Genomic DNA, 23,135 nt, shown 5'->3' with positions numbered 1-23,135 from the left:
CAGCTGTTACCACACCCGCACACCCCCCAACTTGCTTTTAAGCAGCCATTCCCAAACAATCACTTAGACACTTTGAACTCTGGATCTGGTAACCTCCTGTTTCAGAATCAGAGGCAGAACCATGTAGCTCGGCAATGGGATGAGAAGCCAGATTTCTCAGCTGGAAAGTGATCTTCTCTTTTAGGGTGTCTAACCATTCTGTGGCTGCTTCCTCTGCCCACAGAGCAGAGAGTACAATGAGAGGGACACACTGAGCTATCTGCTTCCCAGTCACAGCATTTCCTTTCTTGGAAGTTTAAAATCCCCAGCGACATCACTGGAGAAAGGCTTTACTTGTCTCTATGGACCTGTGGCAAGAGTCACTCTTGGAAAGGTCATAGTCGGGAGGCAGAAACCCCTGGGGATCTGTGTCACATGAAAACAGCCACTGGCCAGTGCCCTCTGAGTGAATGACGCAGGCAAATTTGATTCCAGACCACAGAGCTTCAGCTGTGACCTACAGCCATCTTTGGGAGTCCACAGCCATGAGCCCAGAGCTCCAGGGCAAGGGCTGGTGGTTTCTTGCCATTTCCTGTGACCTGGGACCAGAGCACTGTCTGTGGAAGTTTACCAAGGGGATGAACGGATGAGTTTCGCTGTCCGCTGGGCTCTGGGCACAGTGGTATGTCCTTTACCCCGAACTTCCACAGGCAGTGGGGCGGAGACTGCCTGCCTTTGGCAGTTCTGGTGGCTGAGTTCCCAGTGCAGAGGGGTTGGTTGGAACGTTTTCTCAGCCCCACTCGGCTGCACTGGCATCCACGTGCCCACCTAGATGCAGCGTCCCCGCCAGCCTTACCACGTGCCATGGCTTTGGTTTCAACATGGATGTCCTGAGAGGAAGGAGGTGGAGGGATGGTCAGGAATAAGTAAGAGCCATTGACGGCTAAGTTTCTAAAGACCAAGAAACCACATCAAGTCATATGTTTCCATCAAGACCCCCAGTTACAGACACAAGCTATTAAGATGGTCTCTGCCCAGGAAAGAGCAGTCCAAAGCCTAGGGAGGACCATTTGTGGTTCTGTCATCTACAGGGAGAGATAGGCTTGGATCTCATTTGGCCTATCTGAAGTCAGTGTCCTTTGGAGGAGGCTGTATTCAGGGTACAGAAAACAAGCCAGTCCACACATTTTGGCCTCGTGAAACCTGCCCCAAGGTCTCCACCTCTAGTGAGGGGCCCCTCCCTGACTGTTGCAACTCTGCCCTCCTTCCTGCTCCTGGAGGGCAGTGAAGATAAAATTCTCTCTAGGAGGTTCCCTCTTCAGAGGCAGCTGATGACTTCATGGGAGACACAAGGAGATTGGGGTGTTACAGTGCAGTCTAGCATTCCACAGGGTAGGGTTCAGAAAGCGAGAGTGACAGCGTGAGAGAGAGAGAGAGAGCAGGACTCGAACACAGAGACGTGTCCCCCTGTCAACTTTCTCACTGCCTGTTTTCTGCTTCCCTCTCTTCTCATAGGGAAGACTGGTGTTTGAGGAGTGCAAGCCTAGAAGACATTAAAGATGAGAGCTAGAAAGAGATACAGGTGACAACAGGCAGGCCTCACAGAAGGTGGGGGAGAAAAGGAAATGCTGGTGACCAGAAGGCCCAGGGCCCCCTTGCGATACCTCCTGCAGATTCAGATAGTATATTCATAAACCAAGCCAAGCACTATGCTGACATGCTCTAAATGTAATGGGTCCCACAAGCTGGAGTGAAGGCAGACTTGCTTAAAATGATTCCAGCTTCTTCTCAGAAGGCATCCAGAGCAATAACTACCGCAGTAACCTCACCCATCCTCACCGAAACAGAAGTGCCAGGAGCACCCCTCCTCCTGCAGGAGCATACATTCCTGACAGTAGAACTACCTCCTTGTGTACCAAGGTGCTTGGGCTCCAACCTAATTGCTGTGCGCTTAAGTGCCCAATTGTGGTTATACAACCTTACTCAACTAATTAACAGGTCTTTCTTGACTCAAGCCTTGCCCAGGGATGAGCCAAATAGTCATCTAGATAGTAATTAGAACAAGACAAACTAGCATCACCAGTTGCAGTGTTGGGGATGGAAGGAATTTCTGAGTCATCAGATGCAGTCGACGCTCAGAGACCCAGCTCCCAAGGCCATGCTCACTTGCCTCTGGGGCTCATGAGTGGGTCTGCAGGTACTCATCGGTGTCCACCCAGGACTCTGAGCATCGTTCCCTATCTCCAGGTGGGCAGGTGGTGTTGAGCTCATGACAGATAATGCTGCAAGCCATACAACTTTGGCTCAGTGCAAAGGGCCGTAAGTTTATCTGCTCAAAACTCCGGCCTAGCTCGAGGGTTGTCCAGCCTCTACTTGGCCTCTGTGACAGGAAGGCCGGTACTTCTACCAGGACCAGGTGACTCCAACTATGAAGGCTCCTCCCTGTCCTGACCCCGAATCCATTTTCCTGTAACTTTCACTCAAAGATTCCCTGTCCTGAGCCTTTCCAGTGCCGTTTCCTCACTTCCTCATGTCTGCTGCCTGAAGAGTAACTCCTAGACCCCAATACCCTGTGGAGGTGGTCGGTCGGGAGTTCAAGGGTCGGATGAGACCCAACCGTGGCTTCTGTCCCAATTTCTGAACATTGTCACAGCCACAGACCCTACTAGGGCCAAAGGAGGCAGAGTACCCTGTATCTTTCTATATAAAATCATTTTGATGCTGGAAAAAAATTAGGAAGATGAAATCAACACTTGAATCAAAGATCTTGCCATTATAGTGACATGTACAAATGGGAGAATCTATTTTTTTCTGAGTCTTGTATCAAATTGAAGTACCGTGTATAATTAGTTCATGATGGCATGGTACAACTTTTATAATATTAGAAACGGATCCTAGTGAGGGCCAGTTTGGGGGGGAAGCCAGATACCCAGTGGTAAGAACTAATCACAGAGCACACTGTGCTGTGACCCCTGTGATGGCTGCCCTGTGAGCATCTGGACACTGACCCGCATGGTACCTAGACTGTGGGCTTCTGGGAGGCAAGATGCATGTCCCCTCCAACACTGTGCCCCCTCATTATGGGACTTCAGAGAGATGAACCCCTTATGCATCAGCTCTATGGTGTGAAAAGTTCCTCTCACACAGTGGTTGCTATAGTTAAAGTTTGCATAGTGCGAGTTTCCAGCCAGAATTTATTGGGTAAACTAACCCATAAGAGGCCTTAGCTCCAACTGGCTTACCACTTCAGAGTTGACTATGGTGTCTTCTGGTTTCCCCTTGCACTAAGAACCTCAAAAGCACAGACATTCTGGGCTGCAACTCAGTCCACAGACTAAGAGGGGTTGTAATAAGAATGACCACAGGGACATTAAAAATAATGAACTCCCAAGAGGGCAATATGGCTCAGTGTGGCTTAGCGTGGCTCGGCAGGCAAAGGGACTTGTCACCAAGCCTGACGGCCCAAGTTCTCTCCCTGGGATCCACACAGTGGAAGGAAGGAGCCTACTTCCCCAAGTCATCCCTGACCTTGTCACACACACACAGTGGTACATGCCAACCCCCTACACTGTCAGAATGAAAATAATAAAAATGTAATCAAAACCTTCAAGCTGACGAAGTCTCCTCCTAACAGCTCAAGAGACCTACTGTGCCAACTTTCATCCACGGCTGACTGTGTGTGCAACCTTTGTGTGCTGCTCCTGGAGACACCGGGGAGGTGAATGAGGAGGGAGCTCAGCCCAGGCCAGCTCGGGGATCAACTTGAAACGTTTTGATCGCTCACCTCTTTCTTCCTTTCTCTTTCAGGGTCTGAAGCACCCCAAGCTCGCCTGGGATTCACTGTGGCTGAGAACAACACTGAACTTCTGATCCTCTCGCCTCAGCCTCCCGAGTGTAAGGACCATTGAGGTTACAGGAACGAGCCGCAGACCCTGGTTTATGTGGGCTGGGGGCGGAGCACAGGGACCCGGGCAAGCATTACCAACTGAGCCCCTCTGCCACCCATTTCTGTCACATCATCGCATCCAGGAGCAGAGGAAAAGCAAGAAAGGAAGGCTTGCAGTAGTGCGAGCTAAGCTCCCTTCACCCCTTGAGCTCTAAGGAGGCGCGGTCTGGAGAAGGCAGCCATGAAGGTGTAGGTGCCCTGACCTTGGAGCATATGAACTCATAATGACATCCTGGTGTCGCCTAGAATCACAGCAAGACGTGTCCACACCAAAGCTGCTATTTAATCCTAACGGCCACTGTGCATGAGGCCCTTTTCACACCATAGAGCTGGTGCTCAGAAAGGTTGATCCCTCCCAAAGTCACAGAAAGGAGGGGGGACTCCACCCCAAGTGGGCTGTGTCCACAGGCAGACAGCTTCCCAGACCCCACAGGGAGACAGCTTCCCAGACCACGCAGGTCTGAGAGGAAGCGCTGCGGCCCAAGGCATCTTGGGCAGCACAGCTGCTGTCTTTGGGCTTTGATTTCTTGACACACATCCGCCGTCGACCCAAAAGGCCTTTGGCTTCGGCCTCCATTTGTAAATTACTTAGAAACACGAGTCTCAGCATCATGTTCTGTCAGGGCAATGAAGATGCAAGTAATCATGGGAGCAGGGTATCTGGGAGGACCTGGAGGAGGTGACACCTTCTAATAGCACCTCTCTGTCACCCCCTTTCTCTTGCACACTGGATTATGGGACGAGAGACAAACCACAGTGGTCCTGGTATCTCAAAGTTTCAATTCTGTCCTTGCAGGTGTCATACAGAGACCTCAGCTTCAAGATAGCTAACTCAGGAGCGGCTTAGTCTATCAGTCAAAAGGAAGGCCTACCAAGAATCCTTCCTTGTCTTCAGGGAGAGTCACCGTGGGAGAACAAGTATCTCCGGGCAGCCTTTGCTCTACCTCCAGAGAGCCTGCGATGTGGCATGGGGGGGGGGGGAATTACCCCAGCATGACAAGAGTGGCCTTGCCCTCTAGAAATGAAGAGAGCTGGGATGAAATGAGTCATTTGCACGCCAGCTAGAGGAAGCGCCGTAAAAGACAGCCCGACCCTACCTCACCAGCAGAATGGCGGCTCCTCACCCTGCCCCACACCATCTGTCATATCTCTGCCCCCACCTCGTCTCTCAAGCCATGCTTTATCCCTGTTTACCTGTCCTTTATCTTCAAACACCCTACACTAAGGGTTTATTTATCCTGTTTGAAACAGAGCTTCCCAATATTTCCTAGCCATATACGTCTAGCTCTGCTGTCACCTCTTTAATACTTTATTTTAACTTATTTATTTAATTCATTATTTATCATGTATGCTGCTTGAGAGAGTTTATGTGTGCTGTGCACATACGGTATATGCACATGTGTGTGTAAATGTATATCCACACATGACACAGGACAGAGAAGGACATTGGGTGTCCTCCTCTGTCACTCCCTTCCTCACTTCCTTGGGGTCTCTCTCGGAACCCAGAGATACACTGGTAGCCAGAAGGCCCCAGCGATCCTTCTGTCTATGCTCCCATACACAACACATGTTTCAGGCAAGCATGCAGCCATGCTTCTATGTAAGCACCGGAGGTTTGAAGCCAGGTCCTTGGCATGCTTAGCCACCGAGCCATCACCTTAAGCCAGTTGTCACCTCTTAGCATTGTTTGCCACATGTCAGATGAAACTAATTGCCCGTCACTCAAATTCCCACGGTGCTCCATAGGTTGCTATACATGGCCCGTCGTATTGAATGAGGGCTCTGTGCCCACATGGCCATTTTGCTGGTTGGATGCTTCACACTTTGGAGGAAAGAAAAGGAACAATTTTTTATCCCTCTTCCATCTCCAGGACCTGAGACAGGAGAGGGGGCTCCTTGAATGGTGCTGGAAGTGGCAGGAGCAGTGGATGATACTCTTTTTGTACCGAGGGGGGTCTGGACATCTCCCTGGGGCCATAAATAAAGGGCTAGCCAAATGACAGGACTGTGCCCTCTTCTCCAGGGGCCTCGGCTCACGTCCACTACCTCTAGGGGAAAGAGATGACTCCAACAGCAGCTCAGCTTGAGGACTTCACGTTTGCTATGACAGAGAAAATGGAGTTGCCATTTATTTCTCTGGGAAACTGAGAAACTGATTTAAATTCCCCTAAGGCAAAATATTCTCATATGTACAAATAAAGAAGTAATACATACCTCATGTTGCTATGAAGATCATTAAATACTAATTACTGAATTTTTTTGGAGGAGCCAAGGGCTCTACAAATACCACCCTATGGGAAATGACAACGGAAACTTAACCCTGTACAGCAAATGAAAACACTGAACACTGCCAGAGACTGCACAAATGCCAGCGTTCACTATTTATTCAAAGTACATTTGGACTACAGCGTCTCGAACCTGGGAAATAATTTCTTTTTCTGAACCAGCATAAGTAGCTGGTCACAAAGGTGACGGGCGGAGAGGACAGCCTGTTCATTATCCACCATCAAACTGCGCCTCGCCCTCCATGGGCTAAATTGGTTCTGAGGAATGGCTGCCCAACCAGCTACAGACTGGCTGCATTTCCCGGTCCCCTCGAATGTAGGTGGCATTGCGCAATGTGTTCACCTGGGAGAAGTGATCAGAAATAAGTCACTTGCAGGCTAAGATGGCTAAGAAAAGGGTGTGGCCAGCTGAAAGGCAGAAGTAACTCTGGTGTCTATCACTCACTGGATGGATAGTGTGCTAAGTGAAGCAGGCCAGTAACAGGAGGGCAGGTGCTGTGAGGTTTGTGTAAGGAGCCAGAACTGTCAAACTCAAAGGGACAGAAAGCCGAAGGGCAGTTGCCAGGCTGTGGAAGGGAGGGTGGGAGTTAGTGTTTGACGGGTACAATTCTAGTTGGAAACATGAAATGGTGTAAACGTATTTTATGTCCAATACACTTAGCAAACTGTTAAAGTGGGCAGTGCTATGTGTATTTGGCAGACATTGAAGAAGAATGAGATCTTGTAACTCCTCTATACCTGCCAGTTAGCTGAAGAGAGTCTAGGCCGTAGGATGAAGGGGCCACGAAGTGGCATGTGACAAATTAGCAGAGGACAAAAGCCCTTTGCTGATGGTTACCTGATGTTGTACTGTGATCTAATGGTGGGTGGTCTTCTGGCATTAACTGACATGTATTACAGCATCAAGGACGCCTAACACAGCCGACATCACAGTCCATGACAGCTGACTTCACAGTATGCAACAGTGCAAAGCCAGTCCCCTAGTCAAGAGTTGGGAACACCTTCCAAGTTGGCTCAGTTGGGACTTGGTCAGAGATGTCAGTCATTCTCAAGGCTGAGTCACCAGCCACTGGCTGTGAAGCCAACCCCAAGGAGCTTGTTTCTAAGAAAAACAGAGGCAGAAGTTGCACACAGATTTTAAAAGGGGATCAAGCTCTGCAATGTCCATAAGAGACAACCACACAGCTAAAGGCCATGAGAGCTGTGTTAAAATAAAGACGGGAATGGTTGTTTTTCATAGATTTTCAACAGGGATTCAGGGTTGCTAAGTCTGTGACTACAACCATCCCCTGACCCCGTCTTTCACTGTCAAGTGAAGTGTCCGAATTCTCTATGGTGGCCATCAATACCATGGGCCAGCTCCTTAGCTTGCCACTGACACTTTGTGGTGCCAACAGCTCTAAGTGCCTTCGGGGAAGCCAAAGAAGACAGAGGGTGCTTGTCACTCCATCTTCATACCCAGTCTCTCGGAGTTTCTCAATTCTCTGCTTTCCTACAGGAGGTTATTTCTCCTACTGGGCTAAGACTTGTCTTTTCATTAAGCAAAGCCAAGCGGAGATATAAGCACCCCGCCTACATTCTGAATCCCATTTAAAGAAAGGTATTTTGGATTCCCTGGCATTTTCCATATTCTCTTGTGCAACCTCAGCCTGGGCCTTGCGCAGAAACCAGCTGATAAAAGTCTGATGCAGGCCTTTGAAACAGTCACACTGCCATCCAGGGACCTGGCCCAAGGACTGATGCTGAGCAGCAACCCCACCCACCTGCCTGAGCTGGGTGAGGCCCAGATAAAGGTGGAAGACCTTAGGAGGGGGCCTGGCCTTCATCAAAGGGAGACTGACTTGGGGCTGCCAAGCCAGAATCCCAGTGTCCGCATGGCACACACTCTTTCCTCCACTCGGTTGTCAAGATGTGCTCAACTTAGTGAGAGTCCCACTCACTAGGCATGGGAATGTCCCCTACTCTCCAGCACACAAGGGGGGTGTTGGTTGTGACGGCTTAGGACATCCAGAGACCTGCTTCCTCAGTCTCCACTGTCCCTCTTACCGTCTTTCTGTCACCGAAAGTACCAAGCTATTCCTGACAGAGGAGCTGGGCAAATGCCAGAGGAGGTCACAATCTCAGAAAGTATCGTCTCTGACTCCTAGAGTCTGCCCCCCCCAATCCCTCATTTTGAGTCATTTTGACATCCTGGGTGCAGTGCCCAGGTCCACACACAGGTGGGAAACTTGGCACTCGTATTGATTTCTACTAGAACTAACCCAAGACTTGTGTGCAGGTAGCACCCCTGCCAGGACTGCCTAAGCCAAGAGGGTTAGCACCACTCAACTTCTCATGGAAGTTTTGATTTTTAAGGATCCTCTTTAAGGTCACCCCACCTCTGGGGGATTCCCAGTGGCTGGGCCATTCCACGATGCTAATTCAGCTCATGCCTCCCTACAGCATCATTGGGAAACTCCACGCACCAGAATTCATGGTGTAGGGATAGGGGTCTGCTGAGGGAATGTGTGTGTGTGTGTGTGAGTGTGTGTGTGTGTATGTGTGTGTGTGTGTGTGTAAGTGAGGGGGTATGGTTTTTCTTCATTCCTTTGTGGGGTCTGCTGAGGGAATATGTGTGTGTGTGAGGGGGGGAGGGGATATGGTTTTTTCTTCATTCCTTTATATCTAATTTGTAGAGACACCTAGTGTTAGGTGACCCTTATTTTTAAGAGTCCTGTGAGGTACGGTGCAAACTCACTAGAATAGACCCTCAAAATCCAAAGAGCTTAAAGAAACAGTGAATGCCATCCAGCTCAAGGATCTTTGGGGTTTTTTACTTACATAGCTTTAAAAGAATCTTGAACTCTTGAACCACTCCAGAATGCTGTGCTGTGCTGGTGGTTAAGAATGTTCACGAGCAGTTTAAATAGATGTCAAAGGTTAGATTCCAAAGAGTTGGGGAAGTAGTTGGTAAATCGTGGAGGGGGGGTGCTAAACATCTAAAAAGACATACACACCACTCGTTTGAGTGTACCTCAATAAAATTCTAATGTCATAGTAATTTGATATCCTCCATCATCTGAAAAAAAATTCCCAAGTGGGTTTCTCCAACAATTAGACATTTTAACCATCGTCTTTCAGCACAGAACTTGGACCACATACTATATACATTTTATACATTTTTCTGCTGGAATGGAGATTTGGGTTTGGTTTTTGTTTGTTCATTTGTTTTTCCTCTCCCAGGATAGCAGTTCTCAAAGTATTGTCCAAGAGCCTTGTCTTTAGTCAGGTTTACTATTGCTGCAACGAAACACCATGACCAAAAGAGAGCTGGGGAGGAAAGGGTTTATTCAGCTTCCACTTCGCTGGTCATCACCAAAGAAAGTCAGGACAGGAACTCAAACCCGAAGGCAGAGGCTGATGCATAACCCATGGAGGGTGCTGCTTACTGGCTTCAGCCTTCGTGTGAATTCATGTAGAACCCAGAAGCCAGGGACAGTGCCACCCACAATGGGCTGGGCCATCCCCCATCAATCACTAATTAATCAAAAGCCCTACAGTCAGAACTTAAAGAGACATTTTCTCATTTGAGGTTCCCTCCTTTCAGATAACTCTAGCTGGGTCAAGGTGACATAAAACTAGCCAGCACAACTGACCCCTTGTCAACCTGACACACAAACGCATCCCTGTTAAGCCATAGCCTTTCCTTTCTTGTTTTTCCCCAAGATCACACATGAGTACCAACCTTATAATATAAACATTCCAAATTTTAAAAGTCCCCCAGTCTTTACTAATTCAAACGCTTAAAAATTCAGTCTCTTTAGAAAAAAAAAAACAGTCTCTTAAAATTCAGAGTCTCTCAACTGTTGGCTCCTATCAAATCAAAAATAAATCAGATACTTACTTCAAGAGGAAAGAGCCAGTGCAGTCCAAACAAAGCAAAACCAAACTCCAGCAGTATAAATAATCCAATGCCCAATTATCTGGGACTCACTCTCGATCTTCTGGGTTCCTCCAGTGCCGATCCTCACCGCCTGGGTGACTCTTACATTGCCAAGTTTGGCTGCCAGAACGAGGTCCAATCCTGGCCACGTCTGGAACACAGCTTCTGCATGCTGACCCTGAGGAAACACTTCCCGGAAGACTTCACCTCGGTGATGCTGGCCTTTTTCTAAGCAGAGCTGGCCCTTCTGCTCCATCTGACCATCGTCCGTTGTCCTAGCAAAGCAAAGGTTTTACTTCCGTGTTTCGGGTGTCTTGTCAATCACAGCTGATCCTTCAGTCCCATCCGACCCAACACCACAGACTCTTCACACGAAACACCCAGTAGAGTCCTTGCTTCCCTCTGAAAGTCAGGAGCGGGCCTCCTGCACCGCTCTCCACAGTCTTATCTTCCAGGCTCCTACAAAACTGCCCACTGAGCTCTCAACACCCAATGTCTTTTCTAGCTCGAAATTCCAAAGTACTTCCACGACCCTCCCCAAAATATAGCCAGGTCTGTCAAGGGCTGCTAAGGGCCCTGAAATCCTCAGGAGGGTCTATGAAGTCAAAGCTATTTTGCTAATATACAGCAGGGTTGTTTGTCTTTTTCAGGCCTGTTCTCGCCTGAGTGAACACTGGGATTTCCTAACAGTTGCAGAGTACACAGCATCACAGAGAGTCATGCAGGCGAGACATGAGCCCAGCTGGCTTCTACCAGACAGTGCCCCTCCTTACTAATGTCTGCCTGGTATTTGTTTTGGAAAACACGGGGTTCTTTTCCTTAACTATGTTACTTTTATTAATGTGCATGAGTTTATTATTTTTAAATTAATTGTAACTACTAATATGGTAAATATTAGTCAGGTTAACTCAACTAACCAAGTTATTTGGAGCCTTTATTAATATTTAAAAGTGTAAAGCGGTCTTGAGACAAAAGGCATGAAGGGCTGGTGCTCTGTGCTATCAACGATAGATGTTATACATCTCCAACTTTCCCATGGGATGCGGAGTTTTCCCAGCCATGCTCATTCACTCTCCAGCCTCCAAGGCTACAACAGCCACCTTCTGAGGAGGCGCCCTTTGACCCCTTTGACCACTGTCTCTCCCTGATTTGAGGTTTCCAGGCCTGCTCCCTCAGTTCTGGGTGCCAAAGTGAGGAAGGTTTCAAGTCAAAGTTGTGAAATTCTAGGATCCTGCTGTGGGATAATGCTTTTGTACACTGCCAAGGTTTGCCACTTGAATTGCTTTAATAAAACGCTGATTGGCCAGTAGCCAGGCAGGAAGTACAGATGGGGCGAGAAGACTAGGAGGATTCTGGGAAGAGGAAGGGCAGAGTCAGGAGTCACCAGCCAACTGCAAAGGAATCAAGATGAGAATGCTGCACTGAGGAAAGGTACCAAGTCACGTGACTGAACATAGATAAGAATTATAGGTTAATTTAAGCATAAGACCTAGTTAGTAATAAACCTGAGCTACCAGCCAAATATGTATAATTAATATAAGCCTCCTGTGTGGCAATTTGGGAAACAGCTGCGGAATGGGGCAGGACAGAAACTCACCTCCCACTACATGTGGCACCCAAATGTTTGGCAACAATTTCCACATAAAAGCTTAAAAATGGATTCCAAATACAAAAGATCAGAGTCAAGCATGGCTTTCTTGATAGCAGCACTTTCTGGGGGGGGTGGTTCTGTTTACTAGAGACAAGCAGAGGTGAGGCTCCTGCTACAGTGTTAGTAGCAAAAAGCACTCGGTTCTTTTGAGAGACCAATCCCTTATGTGGAGTTTATGAGTACCTCCACCATGAATCTAGACTCTCAGGAGGCCAAGGAATGGGGTGGAGCCAGCCGCTTTCATCTTAGCTATACATGTTTAGCAGATTAAATGCTCACGTGGTCAAAAAAGAAAGAGTATGCAGTAAAGATAGATCCAGATTAGAAAGAAGAAAAAGACATCTCTAAATGGTTTATGGTGTGCTTAAAAATATACGTAAGCTTTTGAGAGTTTAGAGAAGGTATAGACAGTCATAAAAATATATGGTTTTTAAATAATTAAATAAAGTCCTTAAAAAGGGAATGTGGAGATATTTTGTTTATGATTTAACAAATAAAGCTCAACGTCTCTGGGTGCCTCTTACAGTTTCTTCTGAGTTCTACATCCACACCGGCTTTACCGTGATTGGGTGACATGATCCAGCCTCACAGACTTCACCCTAATCCTAAATTCTCTCAGGGTCCCCATAAGATTACCAGCACTCCCAATCAGCAGGAAGTAGCCTAGAAAACGACTCCCACATTCCCCCCAAAATGGATTAGGGTTGTTTGTCTTTGTTTAGGGGGTTTGGTTACAAATTGTTACTGGTCATAGTTTATGTCTCTCTAAAGAATAAAAGGAGTATGATACAGAAATGATGGGGAAAAGGGTAGATTATTAAATCTACTTTAATAAAAAAGCAACTGTATAATCTTATATATTTTACATTGGTATAGATTTTAGTTAAATGATGCAAATTAGAGTTAATTTTGTTATATTATATGTGTATTTTTACTCTTATTTAAGGCATTGTGTTTATACAGCTAAATTAAAATGTAATGTATAATTAAGAAATACAGATTAATAGATAGTCACCTATAATAGTCAAAATTATAGTCATGTTAGTTTGGTTTTCTAGGAATACAAAGATATATTTCAGATAGATAGGCAATCTTCAAACACTTCGAAGACCTGCAGAATATGGCATTTTAAAATGTTTCAAGAACTCAGACTTTTCTCAACAGTGAGATAAGTCTGCTCCTGGTAGCACCAATCTCCTTCATAGAAAATGATGGGCAAAGAAAACTCCACTTTCTTTGTGGCAAAAGTTAGCCACTGGGCAAGAAACTTCCCTTGCCTTGACCGCTGACAGTATGCTGTCCAAATTGCACAAGCAGGACACAAAGAAAGGAATGCTGAACTTGCCAAGAGAAAGTAGGACAGCCCTTCAGAAAACCCTGCTTCACAAGTAAGTCTGTCAGATATGGTCGGCCTATAGGCTGAAGATGATGTCCCAGTGTTGCAGAGGACTGTCTAGGCAGTCTGATGTCCCTGTCATTAGGTAACATTTCACCCTTCTGGAGTCTTTGATGTAGTTGGAGACGAGATAGTTATAATTACAGTTTTCCTTAGTTATAATAAGCAAATTACATACAAAACTCACCAAGATAAGATAGATAGTTATTTTCTCTAATTTTGTCAACTGCAAATAGATTGGATAGTGTTACTGCAATTCTTACTTAATAACTGTTTTTATTTATATAGTTTTGCTATATTAAGGTTAAAGTCTTCCTTTTTGTTAGACAAAAGAGGGGAAATGCTCTTGTACACTGCCAAGATTTGTCACTAGAATGGTTTAATAAAACCCTGATTGGCCTATAGCCAGGCTAGAAGCATAGGCAGGGCCAGAAGACTAGGAGAATTCTGGGAAGAGGAAGGGCGGAGTCAGGAGTCTCCGGCCAGCCACAGAGGAAGCAAGATGAGAAGGCTCACTGAGGAAAGGTACCAAGCCACGTGGCTAAACATAGGTAAGAATTCTGGGTTAATTTAAGCATAAGAACTACCAGCCAAATATTCATAACTAATATAAGCCTCCTGTGTGGTAATTTGGGGAGCAACCGCAGAATGGGGCAGGACAGGGGTAGCTTAGCTGATGGCTGGGGTCCTAAAAAGAGAAATACCACAACTGATGTTAAGTCTTGCTTGGCTGAAGTTAATTTTAGACCTTTTTACAGTTAAAAATGCATAACCATGTCTTCCTCCTCTCTAATGTCACATCATGGGTCCTCCCTTAGAGTTCCCATATCCCCCCACTTCACATCCCTTTACACCTGGCAGCCTGAAAAGCTCCTAGAACAGTGGTTCTCAACCTTCCTAAAGCTGGCGACCCTTTAATACAGTTGCTCGGGTTATAGTGACCCGCCCTCCCAACCATAAAATTATTTTCTTCCCTTGCTTCGTGACTGTAATTTTCCTACTGTTATGAATCATAATGCAAACATCTGATATGCAGGATATCGGATATGAGACCCCTTTGGAAGGGTCATTTGACACCCGATGGGCCGAGACCCCACAAGTGGAGAGCCGCTGTCCTAGAAGCTTGTCAGTCCCCTGGCTCTGGTGGGCTGCCCAGAAGAAGGAGTCCCCAGCCTGTCCTGGAGAGAGCAGGGAAAGCTTACACCTTTCCTGTTTTGAAAACAAATGCAAGCACCTGCACCTACGACTGATTTCACAGGAAATAGGCTGCCTATGTGCACAACAGCCCGGGAGGGCAGGACCCTCCCGGCCTCCAGAAACATGCCCCCGTCCCGAGCAGACTTTGCCGGGGAAACCGTGGCTCAGATGCCTGCTTGCTCGGTGCCCCATCCTTCCCACAAATTTCCTGCTTCCGGAGCTCCAGTTGGCTGGAACGCGCTGTCCTCCTGGGAAGCCTGCCAGAGCCCTCCTGTTTCCCAAGAGCTTTTCTTCTCCTTCTAAATGGAGTCGTTCAAAACCGGGTGTTCCACAGAGCTCCCGGGGACCCCTGCCTTGGGGCCCCCACCCTGAAACGCAGCCCCCTCCCCTGTTCTGGACGGGGGGTGCGACTGTACCCTAACCTAGCCTCCTTGGTGGGCGCTGGCCCCAGGCCGGAGGGCAGATACCAGAGAAACTTCTCTGGGCAACAGAGCCACCTCCTCTTGCAACTCTCCCTGTCCCTGGTCTTGCTGTCCCGGAATCTTGGGGCAGGTTGGAACAGCCCATCAAGGAAATCCTTGGTCAGAGAGAGTAGCTTAGGTCGCCACAGATCACAGAGTGACCGAAAAGCAGCCGAAAGGGGTAGCAGACGCTCTTCTCCCATTTCATGGTTCATTGGTCATTTCGCGAGTCCGCTCTCTGTCCAGTGCGTCATCCCTCTCCAGCAGGCCAGGGCTTCAGCCATAAGTACTGACCCGCCATCCCTGTGAACCCAACACAGTGATGGATGTCAGCCATCTCAGAACAAAGAAGTTACTGGAAACAGAAGGGAAAGCACAACCCCAAAGCTGCTTCCCCTAGAAGGATGCTGCACTTTGACCCATCACAACCAAAGGTCCCCCGGGCTTCTAGGCATGAAACCCAAATCCAGCCGTCGAAGGGGCAGAAAACCCAGCCAAGAGTGAAATGGCTAGGGAGAATGCGGTTCTCGCGAGTGCAGCTTTGGGTCTCCCACTGCGGTAGCTGTGCAGAGGGAAGGGTCCCCATCTGGTTTCGCTCAGCTCTGTGAGGCAGGCAGGCCAGCGGGCAGGCAGGCATTTCCCTCTAATACCTGGTACAGTTGCTGGCAAGAGCTGTGACCCCATGAAACCACCTATCACCCATGAGCCCGAGCATGGTGGGAAGGACACAAAAAATGAGCTGCCATTGCTTTCCTCAAGAGCTGTGGTGACGTCTTGTCAAAAGCCAAGTCCTGTGGACCCCTCCTGCCTGGGGGGGGGGTCGCAGGGCAGCCTTATCAAAGGTCTGGTGACAGTCTCTCAGACAGTGCCTCCAACATTTTCTTGCCAGTTTCTTTGCTCTCGGCTTATCTGTCTGATGCATAGGATCTGTGCACAAACATTTTTTTAATTTTTAAATTTTTGCTTATCATTATTTATGGGGGGGTGTGCATGTCACAGCAAACGTTTGAAGGTCAGGGAACAGCCTTTGAAAGTCAGTTTTCTTCCACAGTGGGTTCCAGAGATCAAACTCAGGTTGCCAGGTTTCCACGAAAGTGCTTTCACCCCGAGGCACACACACTGTGAGGACATGCACCAGGACTCCTGGGATGCTGACTTGAGGGTCCTTGCACAGCACAAACCTGAGAGACTCACAGAAGGGGCGAGAGGGCCAAGAGCTGTTAGACAGGCCGAGGTGGAGGCCCTCTAGGCTCATTTGGCCTCAGTGTTCCTGGGGGGGTGGCATGGGGGTAGTTGCACAGTGCCAGGCACTCCTCATCCAGGGTCAGAGATTAGTTGTGAAGAGACAGTGAGAGCATTTGAGATGAATAAAGACCTTTCCAAGGCCACGGGCTAGGGAGGAGCTGGGGAGGTGGGGGAGGTGGGGGTGGGCGGGCAGAGTTAGCAGCCTGGGCAAAGAGAGAAGCAGCCAAGGGCAAGGTCCGGAGAGGGCCAGCTGGTGATGCCTGCCGGGAGTCCTGGTGTGGGGGCGGGGTGGGGTCTCATTGGCGGCCAGGAGCTAGAGGGTGTAGGACCAGGCAGCTGTGCCAATGGGAGCTTGGACTTTATCCTAGAGTAAGCAAGCATTCGGGAGCTATGAATCAGTTCTGGAAGGCATGTACATTCGTACACACACATACACACTCAACACACACATGCCACACACACACGCCACACACATATAAAACAAATTCAAAATCGACCTCCATTCTCATTCCACTGGACATAAACTATACTCCTGGGTATTGACTCGTTTGAGGTATCTGGAAGATTTCCAGGTGTCTCCCAGCTTCTTAAAGCTAGTCACTCAAACAGGACCCTCCCAGCCCAATCCTACCCTGTGGAGCTCCAGGGAGTTTCCTCAGAGTCCTTGCTGGTGCGTCCCCCCCCCCCCCCGCCAGTGCGCCCCCCCCGCCGGTGCGTCCCCCTCGCCGGCGTGTCCTGGAAGTGCTGTTTCTAACATCCCACCGCAGCCATGTTCTCTGTGGTCCTATGCGGACTTTGCTTTAAGTGGGTGACAGAAAGTGCTTCTGTTTCTCAGCGCCCTCCCCCCATTCTTGAAGGACGAATACCTACCAACCTATTTGCACAGGGTTGTGACAGGGAGTGAGGATAACAGGCAGGGGAACATCAGTTCGGCTATCTTGGTGGGTGTGGCAAACTTCTTGATTCCCTGGCAGGCGATGAGTGAAGAAGGAAGAAACAAAGCTGACTCTGTACCACCACCATGGGTGTGGCACTTCACCCTGGAGATGGGCGTGGCACTTCACCCTGGAGATGGGCGTGGCACTTCACCCTGGAGATGGGCGTGGCACTTCACCCTGGAGATGGGCGTGGCACTTCACCCTGGAGATGGCCACTCAGCCTCACGGAAAAAGAATGTCGTCCCCATGATTGTCACAGCCAGCTCCAGCGTTGGCTCCAGCAACAGACAGGGACAGATTAAAGTCAGTAGTGCTTGTGGTCCAGGGCCCTGGAAGGACTCCAGCAATGGAGTCCTAGCAATACACATGGTAGATAGCGTGCTAGTCTGTAGCAATACACATGGTAGATAGCATGCTAGTCTGGCTGAGCTGCCCTAACCCTTAAACAAGTCATGAATGTCTCACAATTCAGGGGGCTAGGAAATGCACAGATCAAGGGCTGGGCGATTGGTTCCTGCTAAGGAGGCATGGTTAATTCTGTTGGCCAGCATGACAGGGACTAGACTCAGTGAACAGACCATCCTCTGAGTATGTCCGTGAAGGATTTTTTTAATCCAACTTTTATTTTCAATAGTCCTGTGAAGGGCTATTTTGTTCAGGGTAGCTGACAAAGGAAGACCAATCCTAAGTTTGGGTGGTGCCATTTCCTGGGCTGGGGGCAGAGTCGCATGAGGTGGAGAGAACTAGCTCAGCCCCAGCATCCTTGGACAGCTGGTGAACATGAGCAGTGCCCCAGGCTTCTGCCTCCCCTGACAGGATGGACTGTGCCCTGCAGCTACGAGCCAAATCAAACTTCCTTCTTTAAGCTGCTTTTGTCGGAATATTTTGTCACAGCAGCAGGACAAGTAACTCACACAAAGGACTCTTCTGCCTTGCAGACAGCTTCTTTCTCACAGTCTTCACACTGGGGAGACACAGCCCGTCTCACTCTTCCTCTTCAGATGCCATCATGGGGGCCCTGTACTCATGACCTCATCTAATCCTAGTCGCTTCCAAAGAGCCCATTTCCAAATGCCATGACTATTGGGGCGAGGACTTGAACGCATGAGTTTAAAGGCAGCACGTCTCAGCCCATGGCATTACATACACACATCACAATCCCACCACGGGAAATGTATGCAAGATACATAACATGTATAATATAGACACCGACATATGTTGAAAGAAAGTTAGTATCTCTCTCTTTCTACTTTCCGTCCCCGTTACTATGCTTCCTTCTCGGGTAAGGCCACCCTGGACTGACGACAGGCATACTGGGGACCCTGCTGAGAAGTTGCAGTAAATATATATTGGATGTGAGTTTGTGGTCAGGGTGGGGAGGGCATGAGGCCCACTCTGCCAACTCCCCAGGATCCTGCCCTGCGGCACAGAGGGAGGCTCAGAGAAGAGGAATGTGGGTCACGGCACCCGGCCCTGAAACTAATCCACTAGAGGATCAGGACGGGTGAAGCCAAAGCATTTTTATGGGGGAAAATCTTCTAACTCAGATATGAAAGAACCTCTTGTGAAGGACCCGCTGGGTTTAACTGCAGTCCTCCGGATGCACAGGACACCGCCAGTGGGTCTGAAGCTGCAAGGAATTTCCCTGTCATTAGCTTAGAAAAGCCTCAGAGGGAGACAACATCTGTTCTCTCAAAGCAACGAATCAAAACTGCTGACACAGGGAGAGAACGTGTGTGGTCCGAAGCTATGAAGAAAACTGTTCGCAAGGTGATAGATGGGCAACAAGCTGATTTAAATATTATTTTTCTGACTCCTGTGTTTCTTCATAAAACATAGTTCCTCATAATTTCTTTCGACATTCTAAATGTAATCCTTCATCCTACCCTGTCCTCCTTCCCCTGCACAGCGATCTTCCCTGATGGCCCCAGGTCAGTGTCAAGGATGGTCTGGGAACTGGAGCAGGGTTCTGAATGGAATGTTAGCCACCCCTCCTCGCCTTCTCTTTTACAGAAGAGGAAACAGACCCAGAGAAACAGAGATGCTTGTTATAAGGTCACACAGCAAGCTGATGTCAGAATTTGAACACAGGACTCTGGCTCTTAGCCCAGTGCTCTTTATATAATTATACCTGTGGTTTTCAAGTTTCATTATAAGCAACCAAACTGCTAAAGTTTTATATAAAAAAAACTTTCAGTTTTCTGTGGTATGCCTGTCGTCAGGCACAACTTGCCCTCAGTTCTCTGGCATGAGTGTCTTAGGTCTCTGAGGGTCCACACCAATGAGCCACAGGGACCTCAAGATCGCCTGCTGTTTGAAAGCAGATCTTTGGGTCCCACCGGGGAGACAGTGATTCCTCAGAACTAAGATCCAAGATTAGAAACTGGTGATTTTAGGAACTTTTCCCAGAAATGCTGGGCAGACTGCAGATGAACCAAGTCTATTCAGCCCAGAGTTCTTATTCCCCCACCCCTCCGTGCCCCCTCTAACCCTCCCCTCCAGTTATGGTGGGGAAGGGAGCACTAGTTCTTGTGGTGACATTTGACAGTCCTGCCTCTGAACACACAACTCTACTGCAGGGGGATCCTCAGTTTAAGTCCAGCCTGGGCTACATTAACTTGCAAGCTGCTGTTAAGGGGAAATACAGAGTGAGCTCTAGGAAACAGCAACAAATAGACCTCAGATTCCATGCCGGCTTTGAAGAAATTACTCCTGGGATTCCTCAGTGTTTACTGTTCTTCCAAATAAAATATAAAATCTGGACCTTGTCACATCCAGTTTCATTAATGACGATGGGGACAACCATAGACCAAACCTGGGATAGCTGGTGTGACGAATTTTGACTGAGGGCTTTAACACTATTTTGATGCTAACTAACATGGACACAATCTGTTCACTCCAGATGTCTGGAGCCTTGTGAGATTTGGCAAACCAAGTCTGGACATGCACTATTGATTTTCAAACAAAGCAGATGACATCCGAGGCCTTAACAATCAGGGTCCCTAATGAGGAACCAGCCTGACTCCATCTTAGGCTTAAAAGCCATCTTACAGTAAAGACAAACTGTGTTCATTCCTATTTATGGTTAAATCTGTTTCTCAATGACTGGGCTATGCCCCACCTGTAACCTTAACTACTATGGTTCTATACTGCCTGTTCCAGGGATGGAAATCATGTCTTTGTTTCAAGGAGTTGTTTATAACCATCTTGCAACCCTGTTTCAAAATGCTCTTTGACCACCTATGACTACCTTCCTGCTATGACTACCTACCTATTGCTATGACTACCTCGTTATGCCCACTTTACAACCCTGTCTTGTTTCAGGAGGTTGTTAGGACTAACTTGTTGTGATGTTCTGCTCCTGTAATCCAGCCTGTTTTGCTCACCAAATCCCCCATTTGGAAACCTCCTACTCCTGAGCTATTAACCCTTGTCTTACTCACCTCTAAGGCTGACCTCTCAAATCTCAGCTTGGGGAGAGACAGCCTGTGTACGAGAATAAAAGAGCTTGCTTTAATTAACTGCTTGATTTAATTAATTTGGCCACGATGATTTGAATCAGTGGTCTTTCTCCTTCAATTCTGGGGATTAACACTGCATCAGTTTAAATTAGGAGAAGGTCTCTCCCTTGGTGCAGAGGGATAATGTATGCAAAACTACGGATCCCTGAAGGCTGTGTGTGCCTGGTGTTTGCATTCACACGTGTGTGTGCGTGCGTGTAGTCTGATCTAGAAGCCTCCAAAAAGTAAACCTAATCTAATCAGTTGGTGTCCCCTAAATCAGCTGGTGTCCCCCAAAAGCACTTGAATGTGGACCTGACTAATAACTCAGCCTAAAGGAATCCTTCAGGCACTACAGTTCTGTGAGCTCAGGATGGCTATCAGTGGTGATGTGATGGCTTTGCTGGTAACAATCAAAGTTGCCAAAAACAGCTCTCAGGGGTGCACAAGTCTTCACGTAAAGCTCTGGGGTCCTAGGGACATCGGGAGCTGTTGAGAGAGCCCCCAAAGACCTTCTGTTTCTCTACCTACATACACCCCCGGGGTCTTGTCATCTTAAATGCATGGCTAATTTCCCTTCGCTGACCTTTCTTCTTCCTCCATGCTCAGAGTCCTACATTGTAGTTCAAAAGGGGAGTTAAACTAGGCAAAGTGGTGCATGGCTGTAATCCCAGCAGGTTGAGAGACAGGCTGAGACTGTCAAAAGAAAGGAAAGGAAAGAACTCAGTTCTAAAGATGAGTCTGTGTTCAGTGCTCCAGGAGGCAATCCCATCTGGACCTCAGTCATGGAGGCTGATTCGAGAGGCAGCACTGTCACAGTGGTTTGGGAAAGACCTTGCTTCATTCCCAGAATGAACATAAGAATTAATTGTATCTGCGATTCTGTCTCGGCAGAGAATTCCAGAGAACTAGAATCCACTGACTCAACAATCGTAGGTTTCAGAATCTTCGATGACAAGAGCACTCACTCTCGGTGGCTACACACAGGGAAATGAATGCTTCCTGTTTCTGCCCTTCCAAACTGAGCCCATTTAGACAACCATGAAAACCACAACATGACTGTAGGCATTTTAAAGTGTTCTGCACCCTCATTAACAAGTGGAAGTCGGAGTCCTGTCTTAGCACCGGTGACACACAAAGAAGTATGCCAACTCCTGCCGCATAAGCAAGCGGGTTGCCATTTCCATCTAGAGGGCCCTACGATCTAGCCAGGAAAGCAAGACAGGACGCTGAGAAGTACCACAAAAGAGGGACAAACAAAGCTACAGGGTTTCAGGTGTGAGATTACATCTGGGCGCAGTAACCTATGAGGGTGGACGGGAGTGCTATGTGAGCCTAGGCTGTCGGCGCAGAGCGACTGGATCTGCCTTGCGTTTCTCCAGTTACCCACGCAATAAGGTTGTCTTGCTAGTGGAGCCCACAGCACAACTTGTGTTAGTTCTGTCACCACATGAGTACGAACCTGGTGGCTTCAGACCACACAGGCATTACCTCACAGGTTCTGAGCACCAGAACCCCAGCCACTGAGTAGCTGACAAAGCTGAACTCCAGTGTCCACTGTACTACACTCCCATCTGGAATGTCTCCAGATCCATTCAGGTTATTGACAGAAGTTGTTGTCTTGCAGATATGGCGCTGAGGACCCTATTTTCTCGCTAGCTGTTGGAAGGGGTTACTGACAAGAGCTTAGAGAGCACTGATATTTCAGCTGGGGGGATCCCCACCGACAGCAGGGCAACTTCTTCAGAACAGTGGAAGGGTTCTGTCTTCAGGGAGGACCCAAGTCTTAAAGTGCTTCCCTGCAGAACTGAAGAGCAGTTAAGAGCCCTGCATTGCTTTCAGAGAACTCAGGCTCCAGGGAATCATTGCTGTCTTCTGGCCTCCACGGGCACCCCCATGCATCCACACATGCAAGTACACATGTACTTCCATAAAATGAAAAACTAAACAACCCTTTAAAGAACATGCCTACTTACATTCTGTCCAACTGACATAGTCAGGAAAACCTCCCTTTGGACTGACCCAGAGTAAATGAGGGCCTCAATTGTGGTATAAAAGCCTTCACTTTCCTAGATCATGCACCCTAATCACTGCTCAAAATGCCAGCACATTCCCATGTCCCCTCAGAGAGAGGGAATATCCAGGACAGGTATTGTAGGGACAGGAAACGTTAGTGCCACCGCAGACCATATTGATATTGCCAAAAGTAATATCAAAAGGTTTAGAAACCACGCAAGAACACAAGTCACAGCCGGGCGTTGGTGGCACACTCCTTTAATCCCAACACTTGGCAGGCAGAGGCAGGTGGATCTCTGTGAGTTCGAGGCCAGCCTGGTCTGCAGAGCTACACAGAGAAACCTCGTGAGAAAAATAAGAAGAAAGAAGAAGAATACACAATAACTTCTGTCTCCTGTACTAATTCAAACCAATGAGAGGCCAAGGAAAGGATGGTGAGTATGGAAAGAAATGGGGTTAGATTGTATCTTTACACATGACTACCACAATATAGAATATGTTCACAATATGTTCACTACAGTTGTGAGCATGATAATAAAGTGTGACATGACTACCACAGTATAGAACATGTTCACTACAGTTGTGAGCATAATAAACTG

At 48.0% G+C, this 23,135-nt stretch overlaps 2 long non-coding RNA genes across 7 annotated transcripts in view; one reads left to right on the top strand and one right to left on the bottom strand.

Moving 5' to 3' along the window:
- Positions 1–6,291: 6,291 nt before the first annotated feature.
- Positions 6,292–23,135, bottom strand: part of LOC121134644 — a 35,594-nt gene continuing 18,750 nt past the window's right edge. For 4 of the 6 annotated variants that reach the window (XR_005871747.1, XR_005871749.1, XR_005871748.1 and 1 more), the window contains 3 exons: positions 10,094–10,407; positions 7,049–7,312; positions 6,292–6,553 (listed from right to left, as the gene is read on the bottom strand). This is a non-coding gene — a long non-coding RNA (uncharacterized LOC121134644). Of the gene's footprint in view, positions 6,554–7,048; positions 7,313–10,093; positions 10,408–16,952; positions 17,058–23,135 lie in introns of those variants that run through there. The other 2 variants (XR_005871744.1, XR_005871745.1) reach the window with 2 other exon arrangements.
- LOC121134645 lies at positions 13,640–18,824 on the top strand. Its single transcript, XR_005871750.1, has 2 exons — positions 13,640–13,730; positions 17,057–18,824. It is a non-coding gene; the product is annotated as an uncharacterized LOC121134645 (long non-coding RNA).

Source organism: Mesocricetus auratus, unplaced genomic scaffold (genome assembly GCF_017639785.1).
Source record: "Mesocricetus auratus isolate SY011 unplaced genomic scaffold, BCM_Maur_2.0 Super-Scaffold_100029, whole genome shotgun sequence".
NCBI classification, from domain to species: Eukaryota; Metazoa; Chordata; class Mammalia; order Rodentia; family Cricetidae; genus Mesocricetus; species Mesocricetus auratus.
The sequence above is the reverse complement of the archived record's forward strand: the minus strand, read 5'-3'. Positions and strand labels throughout refer to the sequence as shown.